Below are 13,791 nucleotides of genomic sequence, written 5' to 3' on the forward strand. Positions count from 1 at the left end.
GGACCGACAACTTTCTTATACCTGCTCTGACAAATGATCTGGATAGGTGCGGGATTGTCTTGGGAAGGACCTAGACTCTTTTCTTCAACTTGTGGGCCCATCTCACATCCGCCGTTGTAGGCTTAAGCCCCAACCCAAAGGTATCCATATTTTTGGGCAAAGAAACCGACTGAACAATACCCTAAAGATCATCCCCTAAACCTTTGCCTGGTACAAACCCGTTCTTCAACATCTCCGGGGCTACCATGATAGTTGCAGCTGCTATTTTGGGAAGTGGTGTGCTTTCACCTTCGGGAACTTTGTCCACTAAAACCGTATCGAAAACCTGGTAAACCCACGGTCCCTTATCATCATCAGTCTCTATGAAGGGTACGATGGCATCACTTACGGCGCTTGCATTGTCTTCCCCATGTACTACGATCTCTTGCCTATCCCACTCGAATTTGACCATCTGATGTAATGTAGAAGGCACTGCTTTGGCGGCGTGGATCCAGGGTCGCCCCAACAAAAGATTATATGACACTACCACGTTTAACACTTGAAACTCCATAGTGAACTCGACTGGACCAATTGTTAATTCAAGTATGATGTCACCCACTGTGTTTGTACCACTACCATCAAACCCTGGAACATAGATGATGTTCTTGTGAATTCTGTCACCATCGACCTTCAGTTTGTTCATGGTGGTCAAAGGACAGATATTGTCACTGGAACCATTATCAATCAGTACTCGAGTGACTACCGAGTCTTCGCATTTCACAGTCAAGTATAGGGCTTTGTTATGTTCTGTACCCTCTACTGGCAACTCCTTGTCAGAAAATGTCACTCGGTTTACCTCGAAGATTTTGTGCACTATTTTCTCCAAATGGTTCACAGAGATTTTATCTGGAACATGGGCCTCGTTCAGGATTTTCATCAGTGCCTGACAATGATTACTGGAATGGATCAGTAGTGATAGTAACGAAATCTGCGCTGGGGTCTTTCTTAACTGCTCCACAATGGAGTAGTCTTATGCCTTCATTTTCTTCAAAAACTCCTCAGCCTCTTCCTCCATCACTGACTTCTTTACCACCGTTGGGTTGGGCCTTCTTAACTCTACGGGAGCAAAACACCTTTCCGAACGAGTTAAGCCCTGGGCCTCACATACTTCCTCCCCAACTTCCTTCCCCTTATGCATTACCATTACTTGACTGTAGCTCCATGGCACAGCTTTCTCGTTGATTATTGGCAACTGCATTACTGACCTGATAACAACTGGTCCTGTGCATGCCCTCTTTACGGCTACTGGCTTGCTTGATATCCCTTGCACCATTACTTTGACCGGCTCTGGATTCTTGGTAACATCAGACGAACTCTTCCCCATTACCACCACTAGCTTGCCTTCTACCCTTTCTGGTTGTACTACCGTCTTTCCACCGATCGACTTTTCTTTCGGACTAGCACGGATTATCATTACCATTTGTGAGGGCTTCTTGAGCTTCCCTCATTCGTGCACTAGTTAGATCATGTGGGCTTCATAGTGTGCCGACAACGGGTTCTGATTGATGTTAGGTGCCTCTGGCTCCTGGATCTCGATCCTATTTGTGTCAATAAGATCTTGTACGACAGTCTTCAACTTCCAACACTTCTCAGTATCATGCCCGGGAGCCCCCGAACAATATTCACAGCTTACAGAGTTGTCCATATTTTTAGGAAGGGGATTTGGCAATTTGGGTTCCACAGGACTCAATAGGCCTAACTGCCTCAATTTGTGGAACAGAGTAGTATAGGTTTCTCCCAGCGGAGTGAATGTCCTCTGCCTCTGCACCCTTTCATTCCTAAAAGTCTCATTCCCCCGGAAGCCTGGTCCCGAAGGATTCCTGTAGGCCCTTGGTGGTGGATATGTGTTTTGGGGAGGTGGATATGGGTTTTGTGGAGGTGGATATGTATTCTGGAGAGGCAGCGCATGCCATTGCGGGCGAGCCGAAGGCTGGGTGTAAGTTTAGGCGTGATGGACAGAGAAGTATGGCTCTTGTGGTGGATAGTAGGGCTATGGAGGGCCGTATGGAATGTGTGGGTAATTTGAGTGATGGGGTCTAGGTTGGTAGTGAGGGGGGGACCTCTGGATCTGGACCAAGTACCTGCCTCGACTATTGCGACATCTTCCCTTTTCTTCTTTCCGAGCGCACCTCCCGTGCCTCTCTGGATGGCCTGAGTGGTTGCTTTAATCGTCGAATAGCTCAGGATTTTGTTGGAGTTAAGTCCCTCTTCAATCATACCACCCATTTTTACTACTTCGTTGAAAGATTTGCCAACTGACGTCACCAGGTGACCGAAGTAAGTTAGCTCCAAAGTCTGCAGAAAGTAGTCCACCATCTCCCCCTCTCTCATCGGAGGATCAACTCTTGCCGCCTACTCTCTCCAGTGGAACCCAAATTCTCTAAATCTCTCTCCCAGCTTCTTCTCAAGTTTCAGCAATGTGATACGGTCAGGGACGATCTCAAGGTTGTACTGGAAGTGACCTGCGAATGCTTGTGCTAAATCGTCCCAGGTGTACCATCTGCTCGGATCCTGTCTTATGTACCATTCCAGTGCAAAACTGTTCATAGTCTGACCAAAGTAAGCTATCAGCAGCTCATCTTTTCCCCCGGCCCCTCTCATCTTACTACAAAACCCTCGCAGATGTGCCATTGGATCATCGTGCCCCTCGTATAGATCAAACTTTGGAATCTTGAACCCTTCCGACAATTGAATGTCGGGGAATGGGCACAGATCTTTGTAGGCCACACAGACTTGGTTGCCTAACCCATGGATATTCCTGAAAGACTACTCCAGGCTTTTAAACTTTCGAAGCACTTCGTCTTGCTCTGGCTCTTAGCCGGCTTTTCAGTCTCTACAGGGATCTCGAAGTGAGTATTATAAGTATGAGGCTCGGGTGCTTTGAAGGTTGTTTCAGGGGGGTAATATTGGTTATCGTGAGCCTGAAACAACGGCTCGCTAGATGATCTTTGCAGTGTGGCTGGTGGTGGGTGCCACGAAAACAGGAACATTTGGTGGAGGAGGGTTCTGGTTGGGTTGTGAAGCTTGGGGATCATAGGCATTTCTTCCCTGATAGTATTGGTGACTAGGGAAGCTTGTTGAAGGGCCAGGGGAAGGGTATTCCAGCGTGTGTCCTGGTGGGAGAGTGGGAATAATGGGAGGGTTAGGCACCTTTTGTACCCTAGCTAAGGACAACTACATTTCTTTCATCTCTTGTCTCATCTTATCCATTTCCTCCTTCAGCATTTGATTCTCCGTCCTTTCATCCTCGACACTTTGGTCTGAACTAGTCATGCTTTTTAGTATGGGCCCTTTGGATCTTGTTTGGTAATGGTAATCTGCCAGAACGTTCTAATAAACTAACTGGTTCGAAATCTCTGGTTAAACAACAAACTCGTTAGCGTTAGAGTTTAACATATATTGCAATTTCACGTTGGGGGATGCAATGTTCCTAGGCAGTTTAACCATTTCTAACATGTCTTTGCTTCGACTGCATGCATCATTCCGACTTACTTTGTTTGTGCCTCATTTAAAACTTTCTTTATCTCTCTTTTTATTTTCTATTATTCACTTTGCCTTTTCTCTTTTTCTTTTTAGTGGTGGTCGAATCTTATATGGATTGCCTACATATCATGTCCCCATATGAATCAGGCCGTGCGTAGTTCTGCCACAAGTGCGGAAAATAAAGACACCATTTTTGGATTTTTCAACCTTTACTAGCAAAACGTTTTATTACAAGGCAAAACATTTTTGAAAGGAAATTGACAGACTTGATACAGACTACAGACTTTATGCCAAAAAGGGAAATACAAACTCTAACAGACAACAGACTCTTAAGACAAGGAAAATACAGACTCAAACTATGAATGTTTCAGAATTTTGAATTTTTGGCGCCCGCGGGGCATCGTTCGGCCTTGCCGCGGGCTTTAGTGCACGTCTCATTTGCAGATCTCCCATGATCTGGTGGACATAAATCATTATTGAAGCAAAGAAGGTGGTACGGGACATATCCTCACAAGTTAGGCACTTTATGGTGATATAGTGCCCGATATCGTCGATTCTTCCCTTGATTCTATCCCTTTCTATAAGCAATCGCTCTATTTGTTAATTCCGCGTCCCCAGGATTTGAGCGTTGTAAAGGAGTTGATCCTGAAACTCATTCATCTGTTTCTCCATTCGGGCCATTAGATCATAGTAGCGCTTCCTATCTGCTCCGGAATCTCGGGCTTGTCTGAAGATCCGCTCTTTGAGAGTGGATATTGTTTTTCTCAATATAGATGTTCCTTTCGTAGTCCCTCTTCATTTGTTGCATAGACCGTGCTCACTCTTCTGCCATCTTTATCCATTTCACCTGGATTCTCACTAGACCAGCTTTAGATTTTTCCAGGTCTTCTTGATACTCGAGGACTTTCTTCTTTAGACTACCCGTAAGACCTTTTAGATATTTCTTGACCTCATCTTGCCCTTCTCCACCTAAATCATCCCACCATAGCCGCAACTTGAAAGGGATTTTAGTCATTATTGAAAAAGGTTCATTTTGCATCGTGCTCATCCTGCACATTTATTAAGGTGATTAAGCGAAAAAAATAAAATTTATTTGATACCAATTGGCTATTTTTTAAATTTTTCACAGATTAAAAGAAAGATCCGGTTCGAATCACGGCTTTTCAGCACTTCGGGAGCGAAGATTTTGAGGCCGGGTGAATTAACCTGTCAAAAATCCAAAAAAATGACTACAAGTGGCCGTTTATGCAAAGTCAGCCTTCCGGCGTCCCTTTTGGGAACATTCGGCTATTTTGATAAAAACGGAGTCACTCGACTTATTTATGACGAAACTTAAAAATTTTGACATTTTCTAGGTATTTTGCAAAAAGGGGAAGTTGGACCCGATAAGGGTTGCCTACGTATCTCACATCTGGTGAGAATCAAACCGACGTAGTTCGGGTAGATAAAACAAACTTCTTTTAGAAACAAGACTCTTTTCAATGGCCAATAAAAACCATTTTTCATAAACAAAACCCCCATTCTTTTTTTTCATTTTCTCAAAAATTCGACATAGCTTCGACGCTATTTGGACATTGATTTTTTTCTCCAAAACAGGCGATTAACTACCTCTATCTCTCTTTCCTCAAAGTATTCCAAAGGTGGTCAGCATGCAAGTCTGAAGCAAACAAATGCACAGGTAGCAAGTAGGATGCATCAGGATGGTCTTTTGTCGTTTTGGTACACCTGTCCTAGACAGACCCAACCCCTGTGTTGAGCCTCCAAAGTCAAATGCACATGATGCAAACAAACGTTCCTACTAGGGATCCGGCATGAAGCTGAGTTATTCTAGGTTCGTAACCTGGGTATTTGTTCTAGACTGTGTACCCGAGCGGACAACTCGAGTCGAGGAGGGGGCTACGTACCGGGGACCCGCGAGATCGTCCGGCTTTGTAACTTGTCCGACCTCTTTCTTATTCCAAGGTATGACACTAACAGAATAGGGAGTCTCGCCCAGCAAGCACATCCCCGGAGGTAAGAAGAGAAGGGTTTCGGCACAGTTTATATACAGTTCAGATAATATCAAAGCGGTAAAAGCAGCATTTAGCACATTAGGCCCAAACATGTAAAAATCAGATAATAAACAAAGCCAATTATAACAATTATTCCAAGCTCAAATTCTCGAACCCTGAACCAGAGGTTCGGGGCTCTTATGTCCCCAGCGGAGTCGCCAGAGCTGTCACACCTACTTTTTACCTCCACTCCGCAAAGGGGCGTAAAATGGAGTTTTTCCAATTAAAGGATAATCGAAACAGGATTATTTATAGAGTTCAGAGTCGCCACTTAGGAGATTTATGGTGTCCTAAGTTACCGGTTGAATACCGAATCGAGGAAAAAATTGACTCTGTATTACAGTCCGAGAACCAGAAATTCGGACAAGGAATTCTATTAACATGGGAGAAGGTGTTAGGCATTCCCGAGTTCCGTGGTTCTAGCACGGTCGCTCAACTGTCATATTCGGCTTATTTATCTGATTTCAATACATGTTGAACCTATGTACAAATTTTAACTTTTTACCGCTTTTATTATTATTATTTTTAACGAGGATTGCAACGTCGTGGAAACACATCTTGAACCACGTCACATCAATGCACCCATGGTTATTGATACATTTTGACTCCGTGGAGATTTGGATTTGGGTTACATAAAGGTGCACCCGAGTTTAAGAAAGTGAATTATTAAAGGCGCGCCTAAAGCGACTAGCGTATCATTATTTTGGGTAAGGCCGTGAAATTTTTGCTAAACGGCCCATCCCGAAATCTAAATAATTTTACCAACCCATATAGAGGGCCCCGTAGCTTGTGTATTTTTGTTTGTCGAGGCTCGTCTCATTCACTAGTTTTAAAGGAATTTGCAACGTCGTGGAAATGTATCTCGAACCATGTCACAATCAATGTACCCACAATTTTGATACGTTCCGACTCCGTTGAGATTTGGATTTGGGTCACATAAATGTGCACCCTGGTTTAAGAAGGTAATGTTATTTAAAGTACGCACCTAAAGAGACTAATGCATGGTTATTTTGGGAAAAGGCCATGAAGTTCGATAAGCGGCTGATCCCGAGTTTTAAGTAATTAATACATACGTTTGTGAGGGCCCCGCAATCTGTACATTTTATTTGGCGAGGATCATCTCGTTTATTTTAGAAAGGTAAACCTAAAGCAATTGTGATTTTCTACTCTATTTATCTCTAATAACAAAATAAAATCCTAAAATGAGCATTATTTAGGAGCTATTACTTTTGAACCTATGACTTCCAACTAAGTCAAACTCTCAACGGTTTTGGGGACTCAAGGTCTGCCCAGGAACGAAATGGCCAACCTGCCTTGACAAGTCGCTATGTGTGTGAAGTCTCGGCAGTCCGGGAAGGACATTGAAGCCCAAATCGTCCGCTAGTGGACTGTTAAGCCTTTAATCAGACCAAATTTTAACTCGAGTTAAATACACATACACTGAGATGCTACAAATTATTCAACATGCACTCGATGATTATGAGGGTTACCTTACTTGCTTATCTATTAGTGAGTTCCTAATTATCACTATAAAGGGAAATCAGACGGGAAGCATGATTGGATTTGAGCAACAGCAATTACTAACTCAAACTAACAATATTAAACCAACGCTCAATACTTAAAGGAATCATGAATTTAGAAATGGATTACTGAAGACTATTAGAACTGCTTATCGCCCTAGCGTCTGTTGATTATTAATCCAATGTCCAATTGCAAAACTATTCCTCATACAGATCCAAATTGTTCTACATTGATAACCATAGCTAGACCAAAATAAACTGTTAACTCTGGATTCAACATACTTCTCTAATTAATTTAGCAATCCTTAAGCTAATAGTCCTAGATTTACCATTCAAAATAGTCCTATTTTTATTACAATAAGCACTCAATCACTATACAGGGAACTACCTAACGTAACAAAATCATCAAAATAGAACTACGACAGAAATTCAGCTTTAGTTTCATTTCACGTTTCCAACAGATGGAGCTACATTGACATATGCTCGAATATGTACTTGATATTGGAATACAAGAAGAAGAAAATCAGCAGAGTAGTATGTAACACAGCAACAACAACAATAACCAGCAACAACCAGTAGAAATAACCAGTAACAAATTTAAAAGGAACCAGCAGAATTCCAGCAATACCAACAGCAACACAAACACCCAGTAACTGACCCCAAAACAACTTGATAGCAACCACATACCAATCAAAACACAAGCAGAAACACCCCTAGAATTCAGTAATCAAGAGAAAACTCGAAAATACAACTCCACAGTTAAGCTGAAGCTCTTTTCAGTCTCAATGGAATAGTACTAGTTGAACTAGGCTCACTCTTAAGACTCTTCTAGTTTTTCAGAATGTCCAATACCCTCAAGATTTTCAGAATGTTCTCCTCTTAAGGTCTGCCTAAAAGAAAAGCCAACCTCTAAACTGTCTTCCTCTCTTTTAACTCTCTCTTTTCTACCTTCCAGTTCTGACCCAGAAGAAGAACCAAGCCCATACTCGACTAAAAAAGATTAAGAGAAACTGATTTTTTTTGCTCCAAAAACCAGCCCCTTTTCTGGTCTTGAGTGACCCTATTTATCACCAAAACAGACCCCCTCCCCCAACTCTCAAAAGCACTTTAGGCAGAATTTTTTCTAATTCTGCCCATCATCTCCTCTTCAATTCCACTAGTATATGTTTTGTTCTCTTTTTAATTCCCTTGTTCCCCACTACCCTTGTCTTTTCTTTATTTAAATTCAAATAGGTATGGACACCTATTTCTTAATCCATTCCCTTTAAAGCCTTTCATACCATTATGTTTTGTTCCCCATTAGCACTAACAAATGCATTAGTTTAATATTACTTAAGTATTTTACTGAAAGCCCACTTAAACTAGCCATTTTTAAACTTTTCAATTCCCAAATTACCCTCATAAAGCCCCTGAAATTACTATCCTACCCAACTCTTTTCACTCTGCATTGAACCTTTCAACTCTAACCTATTCAAACCTACCAACTAACTAAGCTGAATCCAACAAACTACAACAGCTATAACCAATTCAAATCAGTTAGTAATTCAAGATATTAAATCAAATGGCATTAAAATGAAGACTAAGGGTTCAGGGCAGCACATATTGAACTAACTATGTTGGGGAACCAATCATATTTAGCTCAGCAACAGATGAACTAAAATCAACTAGACGAGCATATGCCTTAGTCAGATTGGAATACAAAAGAAAAAACAGCCAGAAGAGCCTTAAGGGGATTGACAAATTCAGGATAACAAATGACCAATAAATTCAGTTCAATGAACTGAATATACCAACAGGTTCAGTTCTAAGTTCAAATGTACCAACGAGCTCATTTTAATACAAACTTTAGAACACAAACGAGGCAGAAGGGAAACAGACAAGAATGAACCACAAATTAGACTATTATCATGCTAATCTAACATTCAAGCATACCAGACTAATCGACGACACTTATTCAATCGATCACACAAATTATAACATATAACAATCGACAACAAACAGAAGCAATAATAAAATTGGACCAAATAAAAGGTCTGATGGAGAAGAAGAAAGAACAATGAACAAGACTGGATTATAACTAACTAAACACAATTAACCATAACCAAATAGAACAAGAAAGGAGAAAAAGGTACTACAACAAAACAGAAACTGGACGAACTCAGGTCGAACCCTTGACTCGAACTTTTTGAGGTCGAATGGACCTTAATCGAGTGTTCTCAACTGAGAACACTTCGACTAAGGTCCATTGGACACCCAAATTCATCTAATTCGAACCAACTCCAGCCTTTGGTTTTCTAGGGTTCTTGGGGTTTGATTTGGGGTTCGAACGATTCCGGTCTGATTCGAACTAAACAAACGATGGTTTGGTGACGAGGGAGGTCAAGGGGTGCCTTGGTGTGAGTTTGGGACCGGTTGGGGTAGATTTAGGTTCTGCTCGAATCTTCGATTGAAGATTCGAGAAACTACAGGCTGATTCGAGGCAAACGGTTAACAGATCTGTAACGAGGGTGGTCAAGGGGTGCCTTGGTGTGCGTTTGGGGCTGGTTGGGGTGGGTTTCAAGTTTTGCTCGAATCTTCGATTGTAGATTCGAGAAGCTACAGGTTGATTCGAGCAAAATGGGTAAGGGATTTGTGAAGAGGGTGGTTAGGTGCTCTAGGGTTGTTAGTTTCATGGTCATCGACGTTGTTGCCGCTGACTTTCAGGCGAAAGGGTTTCAGGGCGGCTAGGGTTTCGAGGGTCGTTTGGTTTGTCTCTGAAAGAGACGATGAACAGTGGGTATGGCTTAGGGGGGTGTGAGGTGAGAGATTGGATTTATATACGAAGGGGGTGGTTTAATCCTGGCCGTTGGATCAAGCACGATCAATGACCTGGATCCTTTTACTGATAGGGAACGACATCGTTTGGTTTAAGTGGGGGGGTGGCTGGATCCGGGTAACGGGTCGGGTTCGGGAATGGGTAAGGGAGATTGAATCTCAATCGTTGGATCGATTTAATCCAACGGCCTTGATTAAGAGTGACCAAACGACGTCGTTTTAAGACGTCTCTGGCCAGGCCAACTGGACCTGGTTCATGGGTGATTTGGGCCTGATTTTTGCATTGAAATTGGCTCAATTTTCATTCTTTTCTTCTTTTTTCTTTCATTTTCTTTTACTTCCTTTTCAACTAAAAATCCTAATTAAATTATAAAATTGACAATTAACTAAAACATTAACTCTTAATAATAGCTATCACATGAAATTAAACATCAAATAAAGATAAAATCACATAATTCGGACATTAAATGCAAAAATGCAAAGTACATATTTTTTGTGATTTTTTCATTTTGTAAAACGAACTTGATTGTTTAATTAATTCCTAAATTGTAAAATTAAATCCTAAATGCACACGCAACACATAGTTTTGTATTTTTCCTAATTAAATTAGAAATAAACATGCACAGACAAAATACAAATAAATCACAAACAACACAAAACCATTTTATTTTGAATTTTTGGGAGTAGTTCTCATAGGGCAAAAATCACGTGATCACAGTATTCACGGCGTGAAACAGGGAATTACACTGTTTTAAAACGGAAAGTGAATCAATTAACATAATAGACTCCTAATATAATTCAAAACACTCAATTATAACACACAAAATTTGTATTTGCAATTATAAAAAAAGATTCTCAACCAAAAATCACCTAAAAATATAGAATCTTCAGAGAAATTATATAATACATCTGAATACATAAATTATATTGATTAAAAAAATATATGAATACATTTATGGAATATAGCGAGACAGTGAATACAATGAAATACATAGAATACAGCGAGATACATTGAAATACAATGAAAAAAAAGACATTGAATACAATGAAATAAAACGAGATACATTGAAATATATTAACAGAAAATTCAAGTTGCTCAGCCCCCAACTCCGTCGTCTTTGTTCAAGAGCAACCCTAATGTCGTCTCGTTAAACCAGCATTAGTATCTAGTCTTCGCTCGTCGTCACCGTTGCCTCCGATTGCCGATGATTAGCACGTAATTACTGGCGAAATAACGGAGGTTTTTGTTGATCTGATATGTTGCGTCAGAGAATTATATTGGGAGGCTGAGGGCGGCGGTATCAATGAATAACGACCACGGTCGAACGGTGACGGTGGCAATTGCTCCAGCGTCCGGCAGAGGAGAATACATCGGGAAGTAGAGAGAGATAGGGGGGGGAGAATAGATATGGGGTAGGGGATAGGAGAAATTTGAGGGGAAATGAGAGAGAAAAATAATACAAAGCTTATTTTATGGCTTAAGGGTAGGAGGTGACCATAAATAGATATTTGACTATAAAAAATCAAAAGGTAACTATGGAATATAATTTTTAAAAAGGGTATTTATTTAAAATAAATAAGGTATCAACCTTTGCTATAGGAGGTAACTAATCCTTTATTATACCCCATTCAATCTTTATTATAACTCGGATCCAAATTGTTATTGCAAATACGCTAAATATAGTAGTACTTAGTTTTGAAAAAAGGACCAAAGAGAAAAAGAACTTGAAGAATAAGGAGAAAAACCTGAAAGTACAAGTGGGGGTGAATTGTTTATTTTAAAACTTAATTGCTATTAGTTGACTAGTTTTCCAATTAGTCGACTTGATATAATAACTTGATAACAGTAAGGACAGAATTTAAGATGTAAAAATTAAATGCAAGAATTAAAGACACAAATTTTTTATACTGGTTCGGATTCAATGTGAATCCTAGTCTAGTCTCCTTGGATTGCAAGAGAGTTCTCTTTCAGTGAATGAGTTTCTTCGAGTACATAGATAATGGTGTGATCTACACCAATAGCTCAGTTCCTATATCACTCATTTCTTTTGATACAATGCCTCACTAGTGTTGTTCTCTCTTTCTTCTCTAACTTGTTACACAGCAGGTCTAGTAGAGCTACAATATTTGTTTGCAGTAGAATAAAGAGAGGGTATTTGGTTTGATCAAATTATATGTGCTAAGATACGGATATAAGTTTAAATACTTTGAGAGAGACTTGAATTCTGGAGAGATTTGCTAACCCAAGAGATTTGATCCTTGGAAAGAGATTGATTCTTTCCACGAATAAGGTTATTCCACAATGGTTGTAACTTATGAGAGACTTTAAAGATTTCCCTTGTAAGCGATCCTGGAATCTTGATTCTTCCAAATTTAGATACTTGATTGATTATGTGCAAGATCTTTGATATACTTGATTGATTTGATTCCTTCAGTTTAGCCTTAATTGATTCCGTTAGTATCAACGATTCCTTTGATCACGTCTGCTTTCCTTGGTTGCCTCTGATTGATTCCTTCAATCTTGTATGCCAATCCATGAGTTCCTTGATCTTTATTGATATTCAATCTCGAATGTTATCCATAAGTTCCTATGCAAAGAATAAATATATTATTTTTATCATTAAAATCAAATCTAACAATCTCCCCTTTTTTATGATGATAAAATAATATATATGTATAAACAGTAGTTGACTTACCTGTATTTTACTCCCCCTTAATAAAAGCAGATGACTTTGTCTGATGTTGGTTGTTGAGGCGCATGTAGTCGACTGCTTCAGGTTCAATGACTCTCCCTCAAAAAGTGCCAAAGCTGATTTACCCTTAGTCAATTTATTATGTACCTGTAAAATACATATATCATTTCTCCCTCTTTTTGACATCAGCAAAGAGGGAATAAAAACACACGGCATGCGAAAACAGGATTCATAGTAGGATGTACTAGCAGAGTTATAACACAACAAAAGAAAAAGAAAAAAATTATACATCGAATGATATTTCAGTCCAAAAATAGCACAACAGAAGAAAAAAAATATTGTCTTAAACTTCCACATTAGCGGCGTAGAAAATAGATAAGAGTATTGCAGATCGCCTACTTTAGTCAATCAAAGCTAGCATTAGCTGAAACACTCATTCCATCAAGCCTGTCATGAACCTCCTTGAATTCCTTGACAACGTTTTTTCTTACTCTGAGAACCGCAACCCTTATCTTGGATACATCAGACCCTGTTTCTTTAGAGATAGCATGAATGATACCAACAGTGGACTGAGTGGCAATGAGAAGATCTTGATTGCAAAGAGCTGATTATCAATGGTACTAAGTTTCTCAGCAAGGTTAGGATCACTATGGCTATGATGAGAAGCAGAAGGTTTGGGTTTGGAGTCTGTTTGAGCTGTTTTGACGTCTCCTTCTTGTTTCTTGACCCATGAACCCTTCACACACACACATACCCCATACTTACAAAAGCTCTGGCGTTGTAAGATTTTGAAATAAAGGTAAAATGATATGCATATATGGAAATATTGTGAGCTCCCAGAATGTGAGTGATAGACATTTCATAAGGTAGACTAGTGGGATCTTCTGCACTCTCAATCATAAAATTGATGACCCAGGAGGACAGTTTGATTTTGAGTTTGGTCACAAAGCAACAGACCAGAAAAATGTCTCTTAGAGAGAAGGTGGAGAAAGAGCCAGTACAGGGAGGTAGAGTGGTTGCAACAATGTGGGCTAGAACACGAGTTTCGAAACTAACATCACTAAGGCCTAACTGGTTTGGGAGAGATTCGGATGGACACTCATCAATACATCTCTTACCTTGATCAAAGGAAATTTCAAAATCACCGTGCCAGGATTTTTTTTAAAAAGCATGGGGAAACCAGAACACTTA

The sequence above is a fragment of the Nicotiana tabacum genome, chromosome 7 (assembly GCF_000715075.1).
Source record: "Nicotiana tabacum cultivar K326 chromosome 7, ASM71507v2, whole genome shotgun sequence".
NCBI classification, from domain to species: domain Eukaryota; kingdom Viridiplantae; phylum Streptophyta; class Magnoliopsida; order Solanales; family Solanaceae; genus Nicotiana; species Nicotiana tabacum.